This window comes from Hibiscus syriacus, unplaced genomic scaffold, assembly GCF_006381635.1.
Source record: "Hibiscus syriacus cultivar Baekdansim isolate YM2019G1 unplaced genomic scaffold, ASM638163v2 tig00111128_pilon, whole genome shotgun sequence".
NCBI classification, from domain to species: domain Eukaryota; kingdom Viridiplantae; phylum Streptophyta; class Magnoliopsida; order Malvales; family Malvaceae; genus Hibiscus; species Hibiscus syriacus.
Window position 1 is genome coordinate 1,110,180 of NW_024062989.1, and position 6,919 is coordinate 1,117,098.

The following is a 6,919-nucleotide window of genomic DNA, read 5'->3' on the forward strand; positions in this document are numbered from 1 at the left end:
TTATGCCCGCACGGTGAATAAATTCACACGAAGACATAAGGTATATTAATCTCGAAGGTTACTTGCTAGGCCCACACGAAGAATAAATTTTCACGAAGACGTCGCTTTCACCCCCACTTAAAAAAAGGTTCGGAGCTCGGGTATAGAGCCTTAGATGGAAAAGTTTTTTCAAAAATCTAAAATTATTAAAAAAATGTAAGTACAACTATTTATTTAAAAAATAATCAAAGATAAATAATTAGAATCGAATAAAAAAATTAAAATTTAAACTTGCAATTTTCGCTAAAAAAGACAACCAAAAATTAATTTCGGCCTAACTCACTTACCTGTTCCCCAGCAGAGTCGCCAAGCTATCGCGACCGTCTTTCGGGTGGACCCGGAATTGGGCTTCGAGTTAAATAGAATGGATTGGAGTCGCCACCGATCACTTTAAAGAACATTTGGGTAGATCGGACTCCATCTTACCTGATCTGCGTTTTACCATAATTTTGTCGGGTTCAGGAGTCGGTTACAATCAAGGAAGGATTAGTACCATTGTAATGCCCTTTCGGTACCAACTAATTTGTCAGTTGTCTTAATTGCGAAAAATTAAAAATTTAAATTTAAAACCCGATTCGAATTGCTTACCTTTGATCGGTTGAAATTCTTCTAAAAAAGGTTGAAAATGTTAGATAAAAAATAAAATATTTAAATAAATCAAAGAAAAAACATAAGGAAAAAATAAATCAAAAGGAAAAAATTAAAAATCAAAAGGGAAAATAAAATGAAATAAAAATATATTAAATAAATCGAAAGAAATGAGAGAAATGTAAAAATAAAAATAAAAATAAAAAAATAAAACATAATAAAATAATGAATCAACAGGAGAAAAGAATAAAGAATAAATAAGAAATAAGAAAAAAAAGGAAAATAAATCAAAGAAAAAAACGAAATAAAATAAAACACAAAAAATATAAAAATTAATAATAATAATAATAAAAAAATGTGTATATATAAATGTTAGTGAAAAAATAATAGAATAATAAAAAAGAAAAAAAAAAAAAAAAAAACCTAATACCTAACCCCCTAAACATATCACGGAGAGACTTTGTGTAAGGAAAAAAGAATAATGGGAGGCCTATCACATGATGAAGGTTAGGTAATATGTATATATATAATATAGAAAAAGGAGGGGAAAATAGTAATAAGAAACATATCTAAGAAATATTATTAAAAAATATAATAAAAAATTAGAAAGAAAAAGAAAGAAAAAAATAAATTAAAAGTAAAAATAAAAATAAACACTAAAAATCAAATAAATTAATGGAATTAAGTGAAATAAAATAAAAAGAAAAAACATAAAAATATATAATAAAAGAAGTATTAATTAAATAAAAGAATAAAATATAAAAAAATGACTAAATTAAAATAACAATAAAATAGAGGGTAAAATTAAAAGAAAATCAAGGTAAAAAATCCGAAATTAAGGGTCAAAATAGATCTTTAAAACACGCTGAGGATTAAAAATACCCCTTTTTTATTCAAAAAACATGCGGATCCTTAGGCTTCGGGTCGATGCGTGGGTCAACAACGGGTTAACGGGTTGCTATAAAAGTTAAAAATCATTAACAGATTTTCATTTCTCCCACTTCCCCATTTCGATCAAAATAGAAACCCGCAAATCCTCTGAGTGTTCTTCATGTTCTTCGTGAAATGAAGAACATTCAACCCCAAACCCAAAAAACAGTCGATCACCACCTCGTCGGTCGCCGCTCATCGGCGGGGGCCAAGGGAAATAATATACCATTCAAAAGCCCACTTCTTCCTCGCTTCAAAATTCACAACTTTTTTAAAAATGAGCCTCGTGGAGGGTTAGATTTGAGGAAAACTCATCGGTTGCCCTCTTATATGTTCATCGGTGTTCTCTTTTTGAACTTTTCGAGTAAAAAAAAGGACAAAAAAAACCTCTACGGGCTACAAGTAAGCAATAGACCGATAAAGGTAAAAACTTTTACCTTTTTTTTGCGTATTTCGAAGGTTTACAAGTGTTTACTCTCTGATTTCCTGCGTATCTCTCTGGTATTTTTTGTATGATTTTTTGCCTCCCCCCCTTCGAATGTGTTTTTACATTTATTTATAACTTTAAGAACAACCTATTTTTAGGTCTTTGATTCTGAGTAAAACACTCGATTTGTTGAGAGTATAACGTTTACTCTTTGTTGATGTTGGCTTGATTTCCTTGTGTCGAATAATTCGGGGAAAGTGGTGTTGGTGTCGTGAAAATCGGAGGGGCTCTTCGTGGCTGTTGCGGTGCTGTTTGAGAAAAGGTTAGGGTTTATAAACCCTACTGGTTCGGGTTTGGGCCTCACTAAATTTAGTTCGAGGTCAAATTTCTCCTTGGGTTGTTGGGTCACGTGTAATAGGGTTTGGGCCTGCAAAATAAAAGATAACATGTATTATTACTTTTTTGAAATATATATATATATATATGTAAGGACAAAAATTAGTGTCCACAACCTGGAAATATTTATTAAAGGCGTTGAAACAACATTCTTGAGTTGAAGCCATTGCATAATCAAAAAGCATCACAACTAAATATAACAATAATAACAAGAAAAGAAATTTATTAGCAGGGTGGTATGTCCGGTGGAGGGCTCTCATCGGGCTGCTCTCCGTCTTTTACAATGAAAATAGTCTTCATCCCCCATGTCATATGCCTTTCTATATGGCAATGCAGAAACCAAACTCCTACAGATATGAACAAACTAGTAATTGCGTCCATTATAATTATGATTAATGGAGAATGGCCAAGTAATTTACCAGGGTTATCTATCTTGAATCTCATGGTGATCCAGCCATCGATGGGGATGACCGCCGTGTTCTGAAGCGGAGGATCTTTGAGGCTATACCTCAAAGGATACTTGTATATGTCGAAGTTCCTGAAGCCAAATCCGACGATGTAAAAGTTGTAGCCATTGAGATGAATGAGATGATCAATCCCACCCAACAATGTTGTGCCTTGCAAGACAATCTCCACCGTGGTGTTCTACTCCAATGCCATCACCTCGGTTCCTCGTTTCGGAGTTTCCAAGTCCGCAAGAAGAAATTTATCTGTGAAATTGAACAAAAACAGTGGCATGTCCGGGAAATCATCTCTATACACCACATTGGTATGCTGATAGTAAGCTTGGAGTACAACAGTCGATGGACTAACAAAGCTTATGTTGTTCATAATGGCACCAAATCTAGTTCCATTAGGAGCAGCATGATGTGATCTCAATCAGCCCTAACTTTCGTCTTGATCTGATTATATCATTGAAGTTCACCAAGGGTGATTCAAAGGGAGTTCTACCTTACTTCATCCTATACCTACTCATTTATGCATTATAGTTCATCATATGTTTGTATTTACCTCTTAGGATATGCTTATCATATGATATCATTCATTGCATGAATTTGCATGAGTTTTATTAGTCACATGACATTCATTGCATCTAATAAGTGTGATGTTCATTTAAGAATGCATTGCATTTAAAGCATCTAGTTTATTTAGGGAAGTATTTCATTTATGCATATTTAGATCATTTAGTAAGCTACTTCATTCATGCATCTAGTTCATTGAATAAAGTTAGTTCATTAATTAAACTAGTTCATTCATCAAACTAGTCCATTTATTAACCTAACTCTTAATTGTTTCATGCATGTTTTCAATTAAAGATTGAATAAAGTTCACCTTTGTGTCTACGTGCATGAGAGAAGTTGAACGGTTTCAACATATACAATAATATCAGTCAGAATGTATTCTAATTCTGGATATGGTACAGATGTTTTTTGGTCCAGAATTCAATTGTACCTTTTGAATAACCTCAATCCGATATCGGGAGCTTGAGATATGATCGATTTACTGAAGATAATGTAGGCTGGAATTTTCATTACGAGAATTTTATACAAGGATGATTTGGATGAGTTTGAGCCAAGGAAGAGTCCTTTCATCTTCTACCAAGAGACAAGCAATTTATGGTCATCTTAACACCAATTCAAGGTTGATGTTATCACCCATTGAAGGCCATTCATGTTCAAGAAAGGGGACATGCAATAACCAACATTCAAAACTTAGCATTTAAGGCCTTTATCATCTTTTGAAGGCTGATCATATTCTACAACGGAACAAGCAATGAAGGCTGATTTTATTTCATTTAACCACCAAATTAAGTGATAAATTAGCAAGGAATTTGAAAAGACAAGCTGATTTGGACATGTATGATGTCCATATTCATTCTATGACTTCATTTATCCTCTTTTCTTCCATTTGCAAGAAGAACAAGGCAGCCCAAGAGTCACCCCACCTTTTAGGACGAATTTAAGGCTAGAATTATCTCAAATTAAAGCTTAATTCGTCTATTTTCAATCTACATGATCAGCCATCAAAGGATAAGAAGAATGACAAGTCATTTAATTAAATTCAATTGCATTTAGGTGATTGTTTTATTTTAATTGTAAAAACTCTTCATATGATGCCTATCAACACTATAAATAGGCACCTCCATTGCATTTGTAGATAGAACTTTTTGCATAATATACTCTTTGAAAGGTTGCTTTCATTTTAGTTATTGGATTAGAACTCTATCGGTTTCTTGTCAGTCTTGAAACCTTCCTCCATTTCAATTTTTTTATAATGTTGGTTCATAGCTCACCTATAGCTAGTGGGTCACATTTCACCCTCTATCACTTCGATTCCATCTTTGTATATTGTTGGTTCCTAGCTCCATATAGCTAGAGGGTCACAATCCAATACTTTTTTATTTCATCATTCATCTCCCACGCCATAACATCTTTTACCTTCACCATACTTCCATTCTTTCCATACTATAAATTATTATCACCACTACACTTTCCCCACTTTCCTTCATTTCATTAAACCACAACAACCATCACTCTTCCATCACCTTCAAACTACTTTATCATAACCTACAACCTTTTATTTTCAATTATATCAATTTCTTTCTTGCAATGTTGTTTGTGCATTTCCAGTCTTCAATCAAAGCACCGCGAAGTTCTTACTAGAATCACGATCGAGCAACATCGTATATGACTCGGAACACATAATCAAGATCATATCACAGAACATGTGTTATTGTGTTGGCAAGGGAAAGTGTTAACCGAAATCATGGTCATAATCCGGTTGCCGATGTCTAACGGGACTCCAATCGGATGGTATTTATCATCTAAGCTCTTGAGATTACCGAAAAACGTAAAGGTCGCATTCGTATCATTGTAGAACGGAAGAGAAGGCAAAGAAGGAAACGAATAAGTATATTTTCCTCTGTATTGAACTATCGCAGTGGTGGTGCTGTTATCAAAAACAGGATTAGGGCCAGTAGAATAAGCTCTAGCATCAATGTAATACCGGTCGGGCTTTTGGTTGGCCGATAACAACGCATTGACCGTCTGTCCCGGACCAATGGTAACATATTCACTGCTAAGCGGCTTCGTGTAGGTAGCATCTACGCCCACAACCGTGAGATTATGTTTCTTTATGGCAAAGAACAAAATGACGTTCATTGCTGCATTTATCGAGCGAAGTATATAAGTTTTGCCTCGTTCCACAGTTAAATTGAACGTACCTGCAGCCATAGCTCATGTTCAAATCATAATTTTCGACTTTGAATTCGATTAATCCCGAGAAATAGTACATTGTTTGGAGCAAGGGTAAAGATCACCAGGCTGACCATTGATGGTAAATGCATCAGATATATTGGGGTCCCCTCCAGTGTCGTTAAATATTTAATTAAGATACGGTCATCATGAGTTAATTGTTGTTAAATATATGGTCATTTTCGTTTTTATTTAATTAAGATGTGGTCACCATGAGTTAATTGTCGATAAACATTTTGATATAATCACACATTTGGTCTCTATTATTTATATATTCTCTCAATTTAATCATACTTTTAATAAATTAAAATAAATTTAATCTTCCAATCGAATGATGCCACGGGTTACCATTATGTTGGAGGACTAACTTTTCAAAGTATTGGTGGAAAATAAATATATTAAATTAAAATAAAGTTAGTCCTCCAACCGAATGGTAATACGTGACACCAATGACACGTGGTATCATTAGATTAAATGATTACATTTATTTTAATTTATTAAAATTAGGACTAAATTGAAAGAATATATAAATAACATGGACCAAATGTGTGATTATGCTAAAATAAAGCGTCACCTAATATGTTAACTATTTACAGCAGTTAACTCGTAGTGACCACATCTTAATTAAATAAAAACGAAAGTGATCTTAACTTAATTAAATATAAAAGAATATGATCATATATTATTATTTTTTAAATAAGTGAGTAAAAGTGGACAAAATAAAAAAAAAGTGATGAATCATGTAGTTAACCCTAAAATATATATTAATTTTGTTAAAAATATAATAAATTCTTAAGTTAGTTTAGTGGTTGGGTGTTTAAAATTGGTTCCTAAAGGTCTATGGTTTGGTTCTAATGGGAAGTATTCTTTTCTTAAAATAAAAAGATATCGTTTCAATTTTTTTAGGCATCAAAACAATCGCACTAAAATGAAATCATTTTGGTGAGGCATCCACGTCAGCAAAGTCATGGCACAGAGCTGTCAAGTCATCTTGTCGTTAAATCATTAACGACTGAGTGGTATAATTGCACTTAAAAGTAAATATTAGTGGTAAAATTGACAAAATTGAAATGTTGGTGGTATAAATGAGTCAATGCTTAAAGGTTGATGGCATTTGAAATAGAAATAGTTTACACTAAATTATAAATGGATAAATTACGTGTTTAGTACCTCAACTATCAATTTTAGTCTATTTTAGTACTTAAACTTTCATTTTTTTTCAAAATCATACCTAAAGGTTAATTTTTGTTTCAGTTGAGTAGCTATGTTCAAAATTTAACATTAA

General features: G+C 32.8%; 1 pseudogene; it reads right to left on the reverse strand.

The window, feature by feature from the left end:
• Positions 1 to 2,605: 2,605 nt before the first annotated feature.
• On the reverse strand, positions 2,606 to 5,757 carry LOC120154344 (annotated as a pseudogene).
• Positions 5,758 to 6,919: the final 1,162 nt, after the last annotated feature.